We start from the raw sequence: 21,476 nt of genomic DNA, 5'->3' as shown, positions 1-21,476 counted from the left end.
TCACCCCTGAGCTTTGCCTACACGAATTTTCTCCCAACAGAGGCAAACAGCACCTCTGTAGCCCTGCCATGTCACACGACCTCGCTTCCAGTGGCCACACGCTTTCTTTTTCCACTTAAGCTCTAGAAGAAGATCCCTGCTCAGCCAAGCTGGCCTCCTGCCCCGCCTCCTTGACTTCCAACATTTTGGAATCACCTGCTCCTGTGCTCTTAGGAGGTCGTGCTTAAAAAGATGGACCCCGATACCTTCCAAAACAGCTTCTCAGGGGATCTTCCGAACTAGTTCCCTGAGCAGCCTGAACTCTGCCCTCCCCGTGTCCAAAGTTCACAGAATTGGAGGGGTTGGAAGGGACCTCAAGAGATCATTGGGTCCAACCCCCCTGCCAAAAGCAGGCGTACTGGCAGTTTTCCTCCAAACGCCAAAGATTTTTAAATGTGAAGTGTCAACAGAGAGCTATTTGTGTTTGTATGTTCTTTCTTTGAAGTCTCTGCTGTCTGGGGGTTTCAGAACAACTGCTAACAACTAGTAACTGTTATGACTTCTGAATGGGACACTATGCAAGCCCCTGATATCTGGCCAGGCGGCCAGGAGATTAAGGAGAAGAAAGAAGCTGAAGGATGGCTAGAAGACAAAACTTGCAGGGAACGCTGTGTAAGCTTTTGACATGCTGCCAAGGAGTACAAAGGGGAAGGACAAGAAAAAAAACGGAGAGGAAGACTACGAGCCTTCAGCATGAAAGACCCCCAGAGACCCCCAGGGGGACCACCAGAGACTGATGCGCATGCTCCAGTAGGAGGGTTTGGATCCCGGAAGCTAATTATAATAACCCATTTTTTTTAGAAGTAGTAATGAATATGTATCAGCCTAGGAGCATAAAAATCAGCTGCTTGATGTAACTGGTGTGCGTCCTGGTGGAGCAGAGACTCCCGGCGCACCCAGCGCTGTTTGCTTACCTCTATTCCTTTAATAAATTGTAAACTTTGATTATAATCCTATTTTGAAGACTGAGCCATTTATAACACAAGCAACAGGTCTAGGATGGCACCTTTCCTTGTTGTCTCCCTCAGTAGCTGTACCAAGGAGTTGTCATCAAGGTGTGTGAGGAATCTCCTGGACCTGCTTGTATCAGCTGTGTGGTCTTCCCAGTTAACGTCTGGCAAGTTGAAGTCCCCCATCAGGACAAGGGCAGTTGAGCTAAGAGAGGTCTCTCTTAGTTCCTTAGCGAATAATTCATTGGTATCGCAAACTCCCACTGCAACATCCAAGTGATTGGTTTCTCCCTTAATCCTTACCCAGAAGCTCTCGGCCACATCCTTGTGCCAGCCCCTTGCCTCGCCTGCCCTGCCTATCCTTCCTGAAGAGCCCATACCCGTCCATCACAGCACACCAAGTCTCGCTTGTTCTGGGATGGAGCTGAAGCTTCCAGCTCCTCCTGCTTGTCCCTCATGCTGGGTGCATCGGTGCAGAAACATTCCAAATGTGCTCCAGTGTACCCAGCGTGGCATGGAGCAGGCCGAAGGATCTCGCTAGCGCACACTCCCTCCCATTTTGGTGTGCCACTTAGAAGATTCTGTCAGGACAGAACAATAATGGATGATGCTCAGAGGGCCTTACGAGGCAAGTGAGCTTTCCAGAAACACCTTTTACCCTGATCTCCTGGGAGGCAGCAGACTTCTCCATGGGTTGGGTCAGGTCGGCATATGCGGCCCTCTGTTCTGCTCAGAAGGGAGTCACTTATGACAGTAACCCTTCTCTTCTTCTTGATGGAGGTGGTCGTGATACTGGGGAAGGCTGACTTGCCCTAGAAAACCCCTCCAACCTGGATGGACCTTCATGCACATCATCGTTTGTGTGTCCATTACTTCCAGAGTCTGTTGTTTCAGGGCACCTGAAAGGAAGGTGAGGTAGGCAAGGAGGGGTTCGCCTGCTGCCCCGAGCAGATCTAAACTTCCATCCCTTCGTCACTGAGATGCACTCCTTCTGCCTGATGGCCAGAGGGTAGGGGATCCTCCATTTCCTCTGCTGTGTCTGCCTGACGCATCTGTCCCAGGGCTGGCACAGTACAGTTCAACCTTCTCCGACTCCCTGGTGCTCCTCAGCCTGCCCACCTCCTCCCGAAGCTCTGCCAGGAGGCTGAGCAGTTCTTCTACCTGGGCGCACCTACCACAGGTGGACTCACAGGATGGGATGTCAGGAAGAATTTCTTCATGCAAAGGGTGGAACCGGCTGCCCAGGGCACTGCTGGAGTCCCAGGCCTGGAGCTATTAAAGAAATGCGTGGACTTGGTGCTAAGGGCCGTGGTTTTGTGGTGGGCCTGGTGGTGTTAGCTGACGCTTGGACTTGAGCTGAAGGCCCTTTTCCAAGCGCAAGGGTTCTGTGACTCTTTCACTGGTTCAGTAGGCGCCATGCAGTCACCGGGCCCAGGGAAAAGACGTCATGGCTCAGCGTCATGGCACCGAGTCACTGTGAAGGAGCTGCTGGAATAACGAGACAACAACCTAGTTCTATTAAAATATATATTGCTCTTTTGAGGACTGCTGCGGGGCTAGCGGCACCACGGCAGTGGAAATCTCCGTCCTGACATTGCGTTATGCCTTGACGCCAGGATCAGGATGGTTTGAAATGCCAGGGAACGGACCATGGGTTCCGGGTCTTTATATGAAGGCTGGAGGACTGCAAAAGAAAGAAGAGCAGAGATGAAAACCCACTCCTTGCAGAGATCCCCAGGCATCCCCTGCAGACCATGCCAGCCCCACTCGACTCTTCCCCAGGCCAGGAGGAGCAAGAGGGACAAAGGAATCCGTTGAAAGCTGCTGCTCAGCAATGTCCCAAATGCAGCCACCAGTCCTTCCCCACCTGCGCACCACAGGTCAAGTGGGGCACCTTCACAAGCTGGTTCCCTCACCACCTGCCTCCATCCCTTGGGAGGATTCACACACTCCAGGAATCTCCTGGACTCTTTCCTCTCGCTATTGTGCTTCCCCATGAGAGCAAGGGCTAGCAATCGTGACCCTGCTCCTAGCTGCTTGTAGGCTGTCTCATCTCCCTCTTCGTCCTGGTTGCGTGCTCTACAACAGGCTCCCACCTTCTGTCAGCCTTACTGCCCTTTCCCCTGACTCTTCCTCAGGGACACTCAACCCTTTCAGCGGCACTGCCCAGCTCCAGGCTGGGAGGCCATTCCCTGACACCACAGGCTACCCCGTCTCCTCTCCCTCGTTCCTATGGCTGCATTGCTCCTCCGCCCCGAAGCATTTCCCTGGAGCAGGGCAAGGCACGGGGGCCTCTGCCGCTGTCCCCCCAGCCCTAGCACACCCCCCACTGCCCTCACTCACCTCTGAGGATTTCATTCTGCTTCTCCTCGCTCTGGTCCTCGCAGTAGCGCGCAGCAAGACCTAGACACAGAGATCCCATCAGAGCCCCGCTCCCCAGCACGCTCCCAGCAGCGCAGCCCCTGGCCTGGCCAGCCAGGCTGTGCCCCCTCCTGCACCCTGGAGCAAGGGCCCAGTCGGGGGGCTCTGGGGGCAACAGGGCAGTGCCTGGGGCTGCCAAAGGCTGCCCCAAGAGGGACCCAGGGGCTGGGCTCACCAATGAATCTGACGGCCTCAAGTCGCAAAAGGGTCTGAGTGGCCTGCAGGTAGGGCTGGCTCTGCTGCAGGTATTCTTCTACTCTGCCTCTGTCCTGCTGCAGCTGGAGAGAGAGAGAACGCAGGGTCACGGGACTTGCACACCCTCTCCAGGGTCTCCTCCAGCATCCTGGGGGCAGGGAGGGCAGAGGGGCCTGCAGAAGAGCCCCCTGGGGCTCTGTGCTGGCAGGAAGGGAGCGAGGATGCGGCTGCAGGCAGCGGGCTCTGGCCGGGCGCGTTTGCCCAGCTGGGGCAAACCAAGTTGGGTCCTTACCAAGCACTCCCCGATCCTCCACGTCTGTTCTGTCTGGGCCAAGCGCTTCAGCTCCTTGCATCGCAGAAACTCTGCAGTCACGGCGAGAGCTTCCCCAGAGGCCTGCGGAGCAGCAGAGGTTGGGAGGTAGCAGCACAGCCTTGGGAAGGAGACCCTCTGTCCCCTCCTCTTGGCAGGGCTGCGAGCCTTTCCCAGCGCGTTATGGGAGGCTGTGGTGGGGGGCAGCGTGCACTGGGTTCAGTGGCCAAGGCAAGGCCACGGGACAGCCACCATCGGAGGCAGCTCATGCTGCCGGCCAGAGATCCTCCAGAGCAACCCTGTGGCATCAGCACACCCTTGCCCACATAACTGCTCAGCTCTGAGATCTGTACCTTTGCTACGCTCTCACTCTGGTCTCTCATGTGAAAGTAGAGTGGGAGAAGGCTCCTGTGCACTCTCCTCTTCATTTCCTTCTTCCTTTGCCGCAGCACAGCCTCCACCATGGCTTGGAAGAGGCAGATGGAGTGCTCCCGCACCTGGCTGGACGCCTGGCAGGGAGCAGGACAGGAGGAATTTCAGCATTAGCGTGGCCGATGTGAAGGGAGCTCCCAGCACTGTGAGATGCTTCAGCGCTGGATCCTTCCCAGAGGAGCTGCTCAGGGGCAGCTGCAAGGCCTGGTGCCCGTGAAGGGCAACGCAATCGGTTGCCATCGCAGGCTGCCCGCCAGCCACCCCACTTTCGCCACCAGCCGCACCAGCCATGCCCAAGCAGAGCTCCCCAGCGCCTGGGCTGACGAGGAGACTGGGAAGGCCCTGCCTGAGTGCTGCCCACAGGGCCGGGCTGAAGGGCAGCCCTCGTTACAGGGGGCCCAGCTGAGGGCTCGGGCTCCCGCAGCACACTTACGCGGTCAAAGAATGGCAGGAGCTTCTCAGCCAGCTGCAGAGCCGGGCCACTGGCCTCCCTCCTCTCCACATGAGCCATCACGTTTCTCAGCACAAGCAGGGCCTTCAGCACCACGTCTGTGTTGGTGTCCTGCAGAGCCTCCAGGATGTCTGGCAGCACGACCTGAATTTTCCTTGCCTGTAGGAAAGACACCATTTCCCTTCCGTGAGGCAGTGAGAGACCACCCTGGGCAAAGGGCTCTGGTTCCTGAGCACCAGCCTCCTGCCTTGCTTCCTGGCAGCGGGGAGGGACGGGAGGGCAGAAGAGCAAAGCCCCAGGCTGCCAACATGGCTTTGCTTGACGATGGCCCGCTCACCTTCTCAGGGCTCTCTGACACGGTGCAGAGCCCTTTCAGAACCAAAAAGCGCATCTCTGGGCTTGGGTGCCTCAGGTAGCTCTGGAGGTGCACCGGGTTACCAAACTCATAACTTTCATTCTGGGCCAGCATCTGCAAGAAAGAGCAATGAGAGCCTGGCAGGGCCTGCAGGGCTCCCTGCAGCCTCTTCTCCCACCTTTGGGCAGGGATGGGGCAGCGCCAGCTGGCACCAAAGAGGCACCAGGCGCGGGGAGCTACGGGGGCTTGCCGGCCCCAGGGACCATGTGTCCGTACGTCCTGCGGGAGCTGGCAGTTTGGGGGTAGATGGGCACAGGGCTGTGCCTGTGTGCCTGAAGGGGCACACGTAGCCCTGCTGGGAGCAAGGTTTCATCTGGGAACTCACAGCCAAGCGACGGATGCAGGTGTCTTCGGTGTCTCCGATGCACCAGTAGCACAGCTGCAAGAAGCCCATCATGAAGTTTAAAACCCAATTCAAGGTCCTCGGCATGGCCAGGATCACCTCCCACATGGCCAGGTCAGTGCTGCAAGCCCAGAATCCTCTGTCAGTGAGGCTGCCTCAGCCGCAGGGCCACAAACTGGGCCAGCCCCAGAGGACCCAGGCTGTCCTGCAGCCCCTGTGACTTGGGGAGCACTGAGGGCCCAGCCTGGGCAGGCAGGAGGGGGCTGAGCTGGTGTTCCCTGGGGGCAGGGGGACTCTGGGCTGCCTTGGACAGCTGGGCTGCTGCAGCCCTGGCTGGCCCAGTAGGGCTGGAACACATTGGTGGGAAGGAGGGCTGTGCTCCTTGGGGATGTCCTGCCCTTTGCCATTGGTGTGGCAAGCAGAGAGTCTCCAGGTGCATCTCCCGACGCGGAACAAGCCCTCAAGGATGTTAAGGCCAGGACCTGTCACGTGGCGGAGAGAACTGCAGCAGGTTCTTGACTTCTCTCCAGGGCATCTTTTTGGTCAGCTGGAGAAGCAGGGAGTCCAGGCACTGCCGCGCCGATGCCGTGTGGATGCTGCCCAGGTTTCTCCTGATGCACTCCACGATCGTTGGCACCTTGGGGGACAAAGTGGGAATGGTGTTGCCAGCAGACCGCAGCCATTGCCACAGCTGCCACTCAAACTTTGGCGCCTTCCATTGCTCTCTGCTGGCTTCAGGTGGCTTCTGGAGCCCAAGAGACCCCGATGTGCGAGGGAGGCAGGGAGGGAGGCAGGGAAGGAGAGAGGAACCACGCCTGGAAGAGCTCAAGGGCAGGGCCATGGCCACAGGCCACTTACATCTGTCAGCCAGTAGTCAGGGACCTCCAAGGCTGCGTCCAGCACGCTGCAGGCCCTCTTCTTGTCATGGATGCTGGAGTCTTGTAAAGCTTCAAGGGCTGTGAGGATGATGTCCAGCCTCTCAGCAGGGAAGAGGTATCCTCCAAACCCCTGTGGGAAGAAGGAGAAGCAAAGACATGCCTCACTGAGTGTCCCAAGGGTGCTGCTTAGCTGAGCAGCAAGGGCAGCTCTGGAGAGAGGGCCCTCGGGGGAAGGGGTGAGGATGGGGCATATGGGGCCAGAGTGCTGGCCCTGCAGGTAACCAGGGCTTGCTGGTGGCCAGGAGGGCTGGAGCTGCTGCCGGGACACAGGGGAGCAGCCTTCGCATAGCCCCAGCCTGGGGACAAGAGGAACCCTCTCAGCAGGGCGAGTGAGGCCGTGCCAGCCCCACCGGTTCTGGACCCCTTTGCTCACACGAGATGCCTGCTGATGCTGCGGACAAGATCCCCAGCAAGGCCAGAGCTCATTACCTTGGCAATTTCACACGGAGTTGATGTTATAGAAAATGGAAGTTTTGCATACTCCAATTTCTTGTGTCTCTCTGCATAATTTACCATGTCCTCTCTCAATATGCATTCTAAACAGGGGGAAACAGCGAAGAGTCAGTAGGGAAGAGCATCTTTGCCAACAAGCTTGCCAAATGGTGAAAAGCACTTTCACTAGGAATGGCTGAGGAGGGAGGCTCAGACCCACGGCGAGGAGAGTGGTGGGCAGGGATGTAAAGCACAAGGTGAGGAGTGCTGGGAGCAAGAGGGACCTCAGGGATGATGCAGAAGGAGGAGAAGCAATGGTGTTGGGTGCCGTGGGGGTAGCAGCGTGTCACAGACCCCCTTCTGCTCGGGGTCAGGATGTGCAGGAAGCCCCCTGACACCTGCCTTTAAGACGGCAGGGAGCAAACAGTCAGGGAGCATTCTGGAGGGCGTCACCATCCCTGGTGATGCACGGCTGGCTCTGCTGTTCACTCCTCGGGGAAGATGCGGTTTGGGAAGTGCTCATCGATTGATGGCTTAGACTGGGGGAGACCACAAAACAGCGTGGTAGGTGATCTGGGGAGGGTTGGGAAGGACAGCAGCAGAGAACTGCTCCTGGACGGCAGGTGAGCGTCTAGCTTCTGCGGAAAACGATAGCCAGAATGCTGCGGGAAGCTGCTGTGAGGAGCAGAGGAGGCCAGGGAACCTGGCAGAATTCCGTGGGCAGCCTCCACCAAGCACAAAAACAATCCTTCACAATACTCAGGGAGAACAGGCAGACAAACCAGCAGATGTCTGTGTGCAGATGGACATTGCCTACCCCACCTTCTTACCTCTTCCTTCTCTGACGACTGTGTACATGCGATGAAGACTTTCCAAAGCTGAGTGTCTCATGGAATCATCGCCACTGCTGAAAAGCAAGAGGTGGCCCAGCAGCTTGCCCAGGATGGGGATGCGCAGGTTGAAATCTGTGGGCTCATCGTTGCCATAGTTTTCAAAGTTCCCTAAGATCTGTTTGAGGAAGGGAGGAGAGACAAAGGGCTTAGTGGAGGCAGAGCCAGCCCCTGAGAGAGCACGGCCTGGGGAGGGAAGAGCAGGGGCAAAGGAGGGACAAAGACCCTCGATTCACGGTTCTGAGGCACTCACGTGCATTGAGGGTTGCCTCGCAGGCACCCTTGCATGGCAGGATGCTCTGGGATGCAGGAAAGGGTGGAAAATTCCTTGTGCCTTACCTTGATCACCAAATACCAGCGGATGAAAGTAATCAGCCTCTCAATCACCTTCACAGCGCTCTCACGCACAGCTGAGTTTTTGGAGACAGCAAAGTCCAGCATCACCTGCGAGGAGAGAAGTTGCTGGGGGTTGACAGCGGTCTGCAAACGTGACCTGAGAGGATTCTTTGGAAATTCTTTGCAAATGCCAAACCTTCAACATATTCTGCATCTCTATGTTGAAACTGGCGATGGGACAGTTGAGTACGAAGCCCTCCAGCATGGTGTCCAAGGCATCCATAGTCTGCAGGGAGGACAGAAGAGCATCGAATTATTTCTGTGGCCCTCCTCACCCCCAGGAGCTGGCTCTGAGCCCCTCGGGAGTTCAGGGGTGGCTTTGGGGCTAAAAAGCCACTGCGTGCAGACCTCCTGCAGCACAAGATCAGGTCGGGGAAGGGGCGAGGCTGGGAAAGCAAATCTGGGCCCCGGCCCATCACTGGTCTCTGGTTGTGTCAGCACGGGGAAGCAAGGCAGCAGCTCAGCAGGACTGGGGGTGCCGGTACCTCACCCAGCACATACCTTGGCGTAGAGCACTCCTGTCTCTGGCACATCCGACTCCGGAGGCAGAAAGAAGATGCTCTTGAAGCACATGTTTAGGAGTCTCTCCTTTTTGCCATGCAGTGCTGTCGGCACGGTCTTGCTGAAGGAGAGAGAGAGAGGAGCCTGTTGGACGCAGTGCCTCGAGGCTTATGAAGGAGGACACGGACCTCCCTTGGCCAGGCATCCCTGGGAGGGACGGGCAGCCTCCCTGCCAGCTTCAGGGCCACCAGGACATTGCCACCAGGGGCTGGGCACGCACCTGAGGAGGGCGACAGTCTCCATGGCCTTCTGCCGGAATGCTGTGCGCAAGCTGTCCATGGGCTCCTTTTCCAGCAGCGCCTGCAGAGCACAAGCAGGATGAGACCTTGGAGCCGCCGGCACCCAGCAGCAGCAGAGCCAGCGCTGCCCCAGCCCTCGCCTCCCAGGGGGCTGGTGCTGGGGGGCCTTGCCCCTTCCCCAGCCCGCTGCGCATCCTCTCACCATGATGTTCTCCACCAGGTTAGTTTGGCAGCAGAAGTCATGCAAGTTCATCGGCACACCCCTCTCTGTGACACATCTGCACAGATCGCAGATTTTGCTGAGGAACAGCATCTTCTGCTCCTCGTCGTCCTGGCAGCCACAAAGACACCAACAGAGCATTAGGGGGACACCCACGGCCAGCAGGACCAAAGCCTTGAGGGGTCTGGGGCTGTGTGGGACCCCTGGAGGGCAGCGCCAGGAGCACAGCTGTGATGCAAGCGGCTGCCATTACCTTTTCTGTGCCTCTGACATACGCCCTGATGAATTCCACGGCCTTGTCTCTGCACAGTTTCCATGCCTTATCTGGAAAGGAGGAAAGCAAAGAGTGCTGCAGCGAGGGGCTGAATGCAGGGGTGAGGAGAGGAAGGGCCCCAGCCCCAGAAGGACGTGGGGAGGCCGCGGGGATGCCCAGAGGCTGCAGCAGCTCCGCTGGGAAGAGAGGCTGAGGGAGCTGGGCTTGTGGAGCCTGGAGAAGGCTGCGGGGGGACCTCGCTGCGGCCTCCCCGTGCCCAAAGGGGCCTCCAGGAAAGCTGGGGGGGATCTTCATCATGGACTGCAGCGACAGGACAAGGGGTGACTGCCTTAACCTCAAAGAGGGCAGGTTTCTTTTGGCCAGGCAGGGATTTCTCTCCTTCACGCCCAGGGCAGTGAGGCCTTGGCGCAGGCTGCGGTGCCCCCTCCCTGGCACTGCCCACGGCCAGGCTGGGTGGGCTTTGGGCAGCCTGGGCTGGGGGGAAGCATCGTGATCGCCGAGGTCCCCCCCAGCCCAAAGCGTCCTGGCATTCTGTGGTGCTGCGGAGGAAGCTCGGCCCCGTCAGCCCAAGCGCCGCTTTACCCAGGGAAGGAGTCCTGGAGTCAGGCAGGGGTCTCTGTGTCCCCAACCCTCCCCACCGCATCCCGAAGACTCACTGCGATCCAGCAGCTGCGACTCCCCTTCAGAAGCAGCCTTTGGAGTGGGAGAGCTCACAAGGAGAAACCGGCATCTCCTCTGGGCGGGCGGTTGCGGCATTGTGGGACGTGGGCTATGCTCGGGGACTCCTCGAAGGCCCTGTGCTCCTGCCCTGTCCGTCACTGCCGTGCACCGACACTGAGGGTCCGAGCCACAGCTGCGCTCTTATAAGGCGGAGCCCTGGGGTGTCACCAAGTGACGTCACAATGGGTGCCACTGTGACACGCGCCTGGGCTGGGTGGGCACCCATTGTGACGTCACTTGGTGACACCCCAGGGTGCTGCCTGACGCGAGCGCAGCCGTGGCTCGGACCCTCAGGCCCTGCTTCCCAGGATGTGGCTGAACACCGCTCGTTGATGGGAAGTAGAGAATAATTTTTTTTTCCCTCTCTCCGTGCTCCCGCGCGGACTGATTGTTTCTTTTGTTTCTTTTTTTTTTTTTCCTCCCCATTCCCTTTCCATTTAATTAAACCTTTCTCATCTCAAACCTCGAGTTCTCTGTGTTGTATTTTCTCCCCCTTCCTCTTTGAGGAGAGGGGGAGTGAGAGAGCGGTTGTGGTGGAGCTCGGCTGCCCACCTGAGTGAGACCACCACACTTTGTCCCAGCAGCTGCGGTGCCTTGTGAGGGGCTGGGGCTGGGGTGGCCGTGCCCAGAGCCCTGCAGCAGCCTGTGGAGGGCATTGCCCTGGGGCCAGCCCAGCCTGGGCTGCTGGGCTGGGCTGGGCTGGAGAGAGGGCAGGGTGGTGGGGAGAGGTGGGCAGGGGCCGGGCTGGGCTGGGCAGTGCCCGGCAGAGCACTTTGTTGACTTTGATGACTTTCACCTATTTCTTTGAGGACTGTAGACACCCGTCTCTGTTCACCACCTTGCTCTCATCCCAGCATTTCCATCATTTCACCAGTGTCTCATCAACCCTCCCCAGCTGCTCCTTCTCACACAAAGCCATGCTCTGATCACAGACGCTCTTTGGGTGACCTCTGGCAACGCAGCACAACACTCTGAGGGACAGTTCTTCCTCCTCGTGGCCAGCACCAACATTCCAAAGTGCACTTTGTGGCAGTTTTTTCTCTCCTACTCTTTTCTACTACAAAAGAAAGCTCCATCAGGGTGGAACCCCCTCCTAAAGTAGGCATCCCAATCCATCAGGCTCCTTGCGGCCTGTCAGCCAACCAGACAGAAGTCACCGCACCAGCATCTTCCAAGCCATGGGCCTGCTGCTGTCCAGTCATGGACTCAAGCAGAAGGGACAGGACAACCCATATGTGGGCCTTCTTTCTGCATGGGTCCTCCTGGGTATGTAGGCAGAGGGGATCCCACAGTCAGCATGCCAGCCAGGTGCCTTTTGCTGGCCTACCAGGGCCACTGGCAGATGTCAGCCGAAAAGTACCGATCCCAGCTCTAAGTCAAGGGTGACCTGCCACCTACAGAAGTGACCTTACCGTCCCTTTCTGTGACATGATCCTGCTGCTTCCCTATCAACTGCAGAGACAGAAGTGAACCCACAGTGACCACCACAGTCACACTCCCCTGCTGGTGCAGGAGATCCTGAGGCAGAGCTGAGCTCATCAGAGCATTCTCCTCCGTCTCCCCCTTGTGACCTACTAGCTGATCAGATCCATGGCCCTTCACATTCATCTTTGAATGCCATGTGACTGCCCAGTAACCTCACGATCCCTGCCCTGCCCAAAAGGGCAAAGCACCTAAAGGTTAGGAAAAGGGTTAAAAGTGAGAAGGTTAATGTACGGGAATAGGGGCTTTCAGTGTTAGGTGTTCGTGTATGGGATTAAGGTTTCCCTTTCTAGGTTAGAGATTAATCAAATGTGTAGTGGGAGGGTAGGGTATTCTTCTTAGGATGTGTTCTGCTTAGGGTATGTGAAAGGTCTTTGGTTGAGGGTTTTTTTTAGGTCTGCAAGGGCTAAATAGAACATTTTAATGATCGCGTAAAGGGCAGGGATCAGGGTGAGCAAGACAGTAAAGGTAGGGGAAAGGGGCTATGGGCTGACTTTTTGCTTCGAGGGATATTGCGGTCAAATATTAGAGCAGAGTATTCCTGTCAGTGTGTGGAGAAGCCTTTAGTTTTATGGAATTCAGGTTACTGGCTAAAATACGGTAATGGCCTCACGTGACTGCTTTAAGTCAGCTTTAAAGTGAGATGAAAACTACCCGATCATTCTTACATCTTCAAAACCATTAGCTTCTGCTGTCCAAGCTCCTCTTCCCTCCCCAAAATCTCACATCTCTCCTGTCTAGGCTTATCCTGAATTCACTGTATCAGTCATCTTCTTAGAGGCAGCTTTCTGATGACTTTCATGAACACAGAGTATCTGTCTTACCTCTGCTGGCTACTCTGTTCCTGAGAAAGAAGCAGCTTCTAAGCCAGCATGGAGAAGGACACAAAGGGTCTGTAGGAGCACCTTGCACAATGTGCCCAGCAGCTCTGCACCACCACAAAAGTGCACATCCTGCCTACAAGTTTTGGTTCCAGAATGGCTCCTATGGATCCAGGGTAACTTCCCAGGCCCTTATGTATGCTTCAGTTTCCCCCAGGCATCTTGAAGGCAGTAGCTGCCTCTGTGTAGAAAACTGAAAGCAGCCCTGAAGGATGACTTTAGGCAAAAGCTGACACTTCTGACATAACCCCTATCCAAGACCTCTTCCTTTATGGGGCCTACCCAGTACTTAGGAAGAGTGGAACTCACAACCTGTATGCATAGCAGGTGCCTTCTTCTGGTCTATCACTGACACTGGCAGATGTGAGCCTAAAGGCACGTATCCCAGTCAAGAGTCAAGGGATGACCTGTTGGCTACTTCAGAAAGAGCTCAACTCACAATCCACTTCACAAATATTCCCTTAGGAATGGATTAGGAATTTCTGAAGCACCACCGACTTTGTGATACAACACCTACAAAACACATACTTTCTTTCAAAATCATTAGTTTCTGCTGCCCAAACTCCTCTTCCCGTCCCCAGATCTCACATCTCTCCTGGCCAGCCTTCTCCTAACCTCCCCATATCGGTCATCTGTTTGGGAGCAGGATTCTCATGACATTCATGATCTCAGGGTATCTGTCTCACCTCTGCTGGCTACTCTGTTACTGAGAAAGAAGCAGCTCCTAAGCCAGCATGGAGCACCCTGCACAAAGTGCCCAGCACCACCATAGAAGTGTGCTGCCTACAAATTTTGGTCCCCAAATGGCTGCTTTGGATCCAAGGTAACTTTTTCCCAGGCCCTTACACATGGTTCATTTTCCCCCAGGCATCTTGGCAGTGGCTCCCTCTGTACAGAAAACTGAAAACAGCCCTGAAGGATGACTTCAGGCAAATGCTGACACCTCTGACATGACAACCCCGATCCAAGACCTCTTCCTCTTTGGGGCCTACCAGGTACTTAGGAAGAGTGAATTGCATGAACTACATGCAAAGCAGGTAACCTGCACTTGCCTTTCAGGTACATTCAGAGAGATGAGCTTAATGGCACTGCTCCCAGCCAGGAGTCAAGCGATGACCTGTCAGCTACTTCAGAAAGAAGTCACTTCACACGCCATTAAACAGCCATTTGCTTCCAACTAGATTAGAAATTTCTGAGGCACGACTGACCCCTTATTAACATACCTACAAAACATTCTCTTTTTGGCCCTGGACCTGCCCAGGCAGTGATCTGGTTGTGACTCTTCCAGCCCAAGGCACTGCTGCTCAACTCCCAGCCTCTCTGATGCATGGGAGCCAGTTCTGTACCAGTCCAGTCAGGTGCTAGGCCAGGAGGGACCTTGCAGGCAATCTTCAAGGCCCGTGCCTGTTGGCGGTCTCTCAGCTCCTTGTGCACAGCGAAGATAACGCTCAAATCCAGAAGCCATGTGCCTGAAGCTGGCCTAGAACACACTCAGGGAAGGGCCCTCCCAGCCCCAGCCCCAGCCCCAGCCCCAGCCCCAGCCCCAGCTGGCGGTGCTGCTCTGCGGAGTGAGGGGGCTGTGGTGCCCAGGGCACAGGGACACTCTGCAGGGCCATGCTGGGCAGGCTGGGAGGCAGACCCAGCTCATGGGGTCACTGCCATTGCCCCAGGGCCGCAAGGAATCACGCGCCAGACTCCTTTGCTGGGGCTGTGTTGTGGTTTAACGTGGCCAGCAGGTAAGCACCACACAGCTTTTTGCTCACCCTCCCTCCTCCCTCTCTGGAATGGGGGAAAGAAATGAGAAAGTGAATCCTGTGGGTTGAGATAGAGACAGTTTATTAAGGAAGGAAAGGGGAGGGGAGGGGAGGGGAGGGGAGGGGAGGGGAGGGGAGGGGAGGGGAGGGGAGGGGAGATATCATAACTTGTGGAAACAGACAGCTTTCCATCCGCTAGCCTTCTGTGACTCTGTACTGCAATTCCGTTCAACTGGTTACTCCTTTATTATCCAAACTCTCCTGCAACTCCTGATACTGCTAACTTGTCACAGATAGCACAATCACACGAAGGTTGAAACGTCTGCCTGCAGACATGAAAGGCTGACAGAATGGAGCATCTGACAGAATGGCTGACAGAATGGAGAATTGATGAACAGCATGACATGGAAGACAGACAGTTAGTGATGTGCTATACAACACAATTCTGAAAACAAGCACAACAGCCCCAAGATCAAAAAGATCAACATTGTGATCAGCAACTGTTAAAGCAACTGTTAAACTGATCTATTGCTTATAACAATTTACTTTTAAAATGCTCTGGTCCGATTTGTCATCTCAACCTTTGTGCTCCATGCTAGGCACCAAAAAGACTTGCAGTGGTTTGACCCAGGAGGCAGCTCAGCACTACAGATCTATTTATCCAATGCAATGAAGGAGAGAACTGGGAGAAAAAAAAAAAAGAAAAAAAAAAAGACACAAAAGGAGTAGGTTGTTATTGTTATTGTTACAGACACCAACAGAGTAAGGGCATGATATTTTTGTGTGCACATCAATGTGGGGGGGAGATGTGGGGGGAGGATTGGGAGGGACCGTGGGTGGGGCAAAGGGTCACGGGGATCTGGGGCAGTCATGTGTATAAGAAGCTATGCTACGCAGCAATAAATTGGCACTTGAGCTAGACACGGTGTGTCTGTCTCTGGTGTCCCTGCTTGGGGAGCAGACGTCCAGGCAGCCAATTGATGTTGTCTCTCGGGCTGGGGTAGCACGGAGAGAGACAACAATCAAAAGACAGGAAAGGTGGCGGTGATTAATTGAAAAGTGTTGGACCTAAGCATGACGTATATGGTATGGAATTAGGGGTGGATATTGTCCTAGTTTTGGCTGCGATAGAGTTCATTTTTCTTCCTAGTAGCTGGTATGTTGCTGCCTTTCATATTTACAGAATCACAGAACAGTTTGGGTAGGAAAGGACCTTAAAGATCACATAATTCCAACTCTCCTGCCATGGGCAGAGACATCTTCCGCTAGACCAGGTTGCTGAAAGCCCCATCCAACCTGGCCCTGCTTCCAGAGATGAGGCAGCCACAGCTTCTCTGGGCAGCCTGTTCCCGTGCCTAATCATTCTCTGAGTAAACAACTTTCTAATATCTAATCCGGATCTACCCTCTTGCAGTTTAAAACCATTACCCCTAGTTACTGCTGGCTCATATTCAGCTGACTATCTACCAATATCCCCAGGAGCCTTTCTGCTGGGCGGCTTTCCACGCACTCTTCCCCCAGCTTGTGGCATTACATGGGGTTGTTGTGCCCAAGTGCAGGACCCGGCACTTTGCCTTGTTGAACTTCATCCAGTTGGCCTCAGCCCATGGGTGCAGCCTATCCATTTCCCTCTGCAGAGCCTTCCTACCCTCAAGGAGATCAACACTCTCTCTGAACTAGGTGTCATCTGCAAACTCACTGAGGGTGCACTTGATCCCCTTGTCCAGATCACTGATGGAGATATTGAAAAGAAGTGGCCCCAGTACTGGGCCCAGTGGGACACCACTAGTGACTGGCCTCCAGCTGCATTTAGCTCCATTCACCACAGCAATTTGGACCTGGCCACCCAGACAGTTTTCGACCCATTGATGCATACATCCATCCAGGCCTTGAGCAGCCAGTTCCTCTGGGAGAATGCTGTGGGAAATGGTTTCAAAAGCCTTACTGAGGTCTAGGTAGACCACGTCCACAGCCTTCCCCTTGTCCACTGAAAGCATAACCTTATCTTCAAAGGGGATCAGATTTGCCAAGCAGGACCTGGCGTTGATAAACTCATGATGACTGGGCCTGCTCACCTGCTTGTCCTGGAAGCGTTGCGGGATGGTACTCAAGACAATCTGCTCCATGAGCTTCCCCAGCACCAAGATCAGACTGACAGGCCTGTAGTTCCCCGGATCCTCCTTCCGGCCCTTCTTGTAGACAGACGTCACGTTTGCTAGTCACCGGGTGACTGGGACCTCCCCTGATAGCCAGGACTGCTGGTCAGTGATGGAAAGCAGCTTGGAGAGCACTTCAGCCAGCTCCCTCAGTAACAACGGGGGGATGCCATCTAGCCCCCTAGACTTGTGCACATCTGAGTGCAGTAGCAGTTTTCTCAACATTTCCTCATGAGAGCTTCATTCTGCTGAAGGTCCTTATCTACCAGCTCAGAGGGCTGAGTACTAGGGGAACAACTGATCTTGCTGCTAAACACTGAGGTAAAGAATGCATTAAGTACCTCAGCCTTTTCCACATCTCTTCTAATTCTGTTTTCCCACATCCAATAAAGGATGAAGATTCTCTTTTCCCTCCCCTCCCCTCCCCTCCCTTCCCCTCTGCTCTCCTTTCATTATAAAAACCTTTCTTATTGTCTCTGACAGCAATAGATAGATTGATCTCCGCTAGGGTCTGGCCCTTCCAATTTTGTCCTTGCCCACCCTAACAACATTTAGGACACAGCTTCAGACAAAATGACAGCATAGATGAGAAGCACAGAAAAGGTGGAATCTGGCAGCCTTCCATCCACCAGCCTTCTGTGAGTCTGTGCTGCAATTCTGTTCAACTGGTTACTCCTCTACTGTCCACAATATCTACTAACACCTCATTGATGCTATCTTGTGAGAGACAGCACAATCAGGGGGAGCCATCTTCCTGCAGAAATTAACAGATGAAAGAATGGAGCATCTGCCCAGGGGAACCTTGAGAAACTGCAGGATTTTGCCTACAGAAACCTCTTGACATTTACAAGAACAAAAGCCTCATCCTGCACCAGAGGAAGAGGAACCCCACACATCAGGGCAGACTGGGACCCTGCTGAGTGAGCAGTGCCCAGGAGGAGGAGGGCCTGGGCACCACGAGGGATGCCATATGAGCTCACCAGGAGCTCACCAGGAACCAGGCCAACTTCCTACAGAGCTGCCTTATGAGGAGCATGGCCACCAAGAAAATGTAAGTTACCATGCTCGGCTCCGATCTGATGAGACACCACACAGCCAGCAGGGAAAGAGGTGCAGGTCTGTGAATCTCTTGGACAGCCTGGTGTGGAGAGGAGCAAGCACACTGGAAAGGCTGAAAGTCCCAACAGGCCTGAGGTCTGTGTGTCAATGGCTAGGGCTCTTGTCTCCGACAGCGAGGCCTATGAGGAGGCAGCTTCTTGTTAAAGCACCAGGGTCTCATTGCCTCCTCACCAGCCATGAACCAGGCAGGAGTCGTACCCTTCTCCTGCACTGGGCCATGGACATCCCCATCTCCTACTGCCCAGGAAGAGCCCTGAGCTCCTGTGTGAAGGGAAAGGATCTCCCTTCCCAGGAGCCTGGGGTCAAAGCCTGTTTTTCAATACATCAGTGTCACCTTCACATTTGTCTACCTGTCCTCACTGCCTCCAGTGTTCTGCTCTAATGAGCTCCAAGGGAGGCTGTGTCAGTGCCAGCAGAGTCCCCCCTCAGGGGGACACTGCAGGAAACTTGCATCTGCCTTGGATTTCTTGAGAGATTTCTTCAACTCACTCTCAGTGCCTGAGGTTCATGGGCTCATCGCCAAAGCCCCCAGAGGGCTGATTCCAATGCCTCTGCTGCTGATCTGGGCTGGGCTCCTGGGACAGGGAGAGCTCCTGGCAAGAGGGCCCTGGTGCAGAGAGACAGCTCTGCCCAGGAGCAGCTCCTCTGCACAGCGCAGAAGGGCTGGGGGCTCGACCCCCATGGGGAGAGGAGAGGAGAGAGGGGTTGGAGGCAGTTGGGAGTGGGAGGGTGCTGAGAGCTGCCTGCAGGAGAAACCTGCACAGCCCTTGACAAGGTAAGGGTCTGGCTGCAGGGCCATGCAGCTGCAGCTCCTGGAAGGGTCTCGTGCTGGGTCTTGTTTCTGGGAGGGCGGTGGGCAATGCAGTAGGCTGTGAGAGTCCTGCTGGATTGCACTGCGAGGTGAGGAAGTCTGGCAGAAGCCCCTTGGAGTGGCCTAAGCCAGGTGCCCCTGACACCCTAGAAGCCTCGAACACCCTGCTGGTGATGCAGGGCTCTCTGTCAGCTGCCCCATAGCTCCTGCTGCATGGAGGTGCCCCTTGGCAGGGCCCTGGTGGTGGCAGGGTGCTGCAGGGCAGCGCTGAGCACAGCCGCATGGGATGGGGTCTGTGAGCACAGGCGGGGGAAAGAAGAGTTTGGCCAAGATCAGCAGGAACAGAGTGGCCAAGAATCCTCTAGGTACAGCATGTTGTGTGCCTGGGATACTGGAATACCCCAGCGTGTGGATATTCACCTGTCTGTGGGGTGTTTTCCTGGGCTTCAGGCTGCTCTCCAGCAGGATGCAGCTCTCTCGTGGCATCCTTGTGGCATCCAGGCGTCCCAAGGAGAAGACACCTCCTTGCTAAGGCCATGTCCGTGCTGCTGGATGTCTGTCTGTGGGCAGCTGGAGTGAGGCCTCGGCAGCCCTGGCTAGGGGGGAAGAGCTGAGATCCTGCTCAGGCCCCCAAGGCCAAGGTAAGGATTCTGTCCAGCCTCACTCGGACTGGGGCTTCTCTGCTCTCAGCTGTCTCCGTTTTTTTCTCAGCGTAACACGAGTATGATCGGTGTCCTAAGCATTACAGGGGGAATTATAAGAAAATACAGCAAATAAAATCTCTCTTGCTCTACAGTGTGGTCGGATGAGTTGTTTGCAAAAAGACTGCATGGCTCATTGATCTGACAAGTGGACTGCACTTGAGTTTCCCCCACGGTCCTGCTTCCCTCCTGCTGCACAGCAGGAAGGACTCCTCTGGAGCCCACAGCAGCCCCTGCTCCCAGTGTCACACGCAGCCAGCACCACCCAGAGCTCAAGCAAGAGAGCTGCAGAAAGGTTCTCATGCAAAGAGAGAGGCTTATCTGCGGGCTTTCCAGGAGATGAAATAGGTTTTCCTCATTGAAGTCTGTTCTATTTTTTTTTTCTCCTCTTCAAAGATACCTGTGTCCAAAGTCAGCAAATGCCCAACAGCAGCTCTGTGAGCGAGTTCCTCCTGCTGGCATTCGCAGACACGCGCGAGCTGCGGCTCCTGCACTTCGTGCTCTTCCTGGGCATCTCCCTGGCTGCCCTCCTGGGCAACGGCCTCATCCTCACCGCCGTAGCCTGCGACCACCGCCTCCACACCCCCATGTACTTCTTCCTCCTCAACCTCGCCCTTCTCGACCTGGGCTGCATCTCCACCACTCTGCCCAAAGGCATGGCCAATGCCCTCTGGGACACCAGGGCCATCTCTTACCATGGGTGTGCTGCACAGGTCTTCTTTTTTGTCTTCTTGGTTGGAGCAGAGTATTCCCTCCTCACCGTCATGGCCTACGACCGCTACGTTGCCATCTGCAAGCCCCTGCACTACGGGAGCCTCCTGGGCAGCAGAGCTTGTGCCCAGATGGCAGCAGCTGCCTGGGGCAGTGGCTTTCTCAGTGCTGTCCTGCACACAGCCAATACATTTTCCCTGTCCCTCTGCCTTGGAAATGCAGTGGCCCAGTTCTTCTGTGAGATCCCCCAGATCCTCAAGCTCTCCTGCTCAGATGCCTACCTCAGGGAAGTTGCTGTACTCTTATTTACTCTTTCTTTAATCTTTGCTTGTTTTGTTTTCATTATGTTGTCCTATATACGGATTTTCAGGGCTGTGCTGAGGATTCCCTCTGAGAAGGACCAGCACAAAGCCTTTTCCACGTGCCTCCCTCATCTGGTTGTGGTCTCTCTGACTGTCAGCACTGGCATGTTTGCCTACCTGAAGCCCCCCTCCATCTCCTCTCCATCCCTGGACCTGTTGGTGGCCGCTCTATTCTCGGTGGTGGCTCCAGCAGTGAACCCCTTCATCTACAGCATGAGGAACAAGGACCTCAAGAATGCCTTGTGGAAACTGATGACTTGATTTGCTTCGGAAGCAATAATTTCACAGTCTGTTTCTGCAGATTACTCAGAATATCACTTACACAGAACAACCTATATTCCCTTTTTTGTTGTTTTTGTGTGTGTGAGTGTGTATTTTTAGTACTGGTATTACTTAGTTTTGTGTTTTGTTTTGTTTTTTTTCTTTTTTTTTTTTCAGGTTAGGTTGCCCAATAAAATGTCATTTTTGTCCCACTCCCAATTCTGTACGTGTGTTTAGTGTATGTACTGAGTCTCTGTCCATGTGGAATTATGGTCTCTGTGAACTTTTAATGAAATAAAACAGCCTACACTGCCTTCTTTGTCTGATGTCCTTCCTCTGAGACCTGGTCTGGCTCTGCTGGGGCAGTGCCCATTTGCAGAGGAAAAGAGTCCCATTCCAGCAGCACAGCCAGGGAGCACCAGCGCTTGGGGCATGCCAAGCTGCTCTCTTGCCTCTGCCGCCCTCTCCTGCTGGTGGGGCCAGGCCCGGCTGCTCCTGGAGCTTGGTGCCAGTGCTGTTGTGGGGCTGTGCTGGGACTGCTGGCAGGTTAATGTTTCTTGCAGAGGGAATTAGCATCTGCCAGCAGAGTCCAGGGTATTGGCCGGAGCAGCATGAGCCCATAAAACAGGTGGAGCCCGCAGAGCATGAGCCTGTGCAAGGTGAATTTAGCAGAGCTCAAGTGCTCAAGCTGCTGCCAACAGGCAGAGGAGAGCTCTGCAGCCCCAGGACACGCAGTAGCCCCAGCAAAGGAGGCTGGTGACTGATTCCTTGCAGCCTTGGGCAATGACAGTGACCCCATGAGCTGGGTCTGCCTCCCAGCCTGCCCAGCATGGCCCTGCAGAGTGTCCCCGTGCCCTGGGCACCACAGCCCCCTTGCTCTGCAGAGCAGCACCGCCAGCTCGGGCTGGGGCAGGGGCTGGGAGGGCGCTTCCCAGAGTGTCTTCTAGGCCAGCTTCAGGCACACAACATCTGCATGTCAGAGTGATCTTTGCTGTGTGCAAGGAGCTGAGAG

This window comes from Anas platyrhynchos, chromosome 33 (assembly GCF_047663525.1).
Source record: "Anas platyrhynchos isolate ZD024472 breed Pekin duck chromosome 33, IASCAAS_PekinDuck_T2T, whole genome shotgun sequence".
NCBI classification, from domain to species: domain Eukaryota; kingdom Metazoa; phylum Chordata; class Aves; order Anseriformes; family Anatidae; genus Anas; species Anas platyrhynchos.
The sequence above is the reverse complement of the archived record's forward strand: the minus strand, read 5'-3'. Positions refer to the sequence as shown.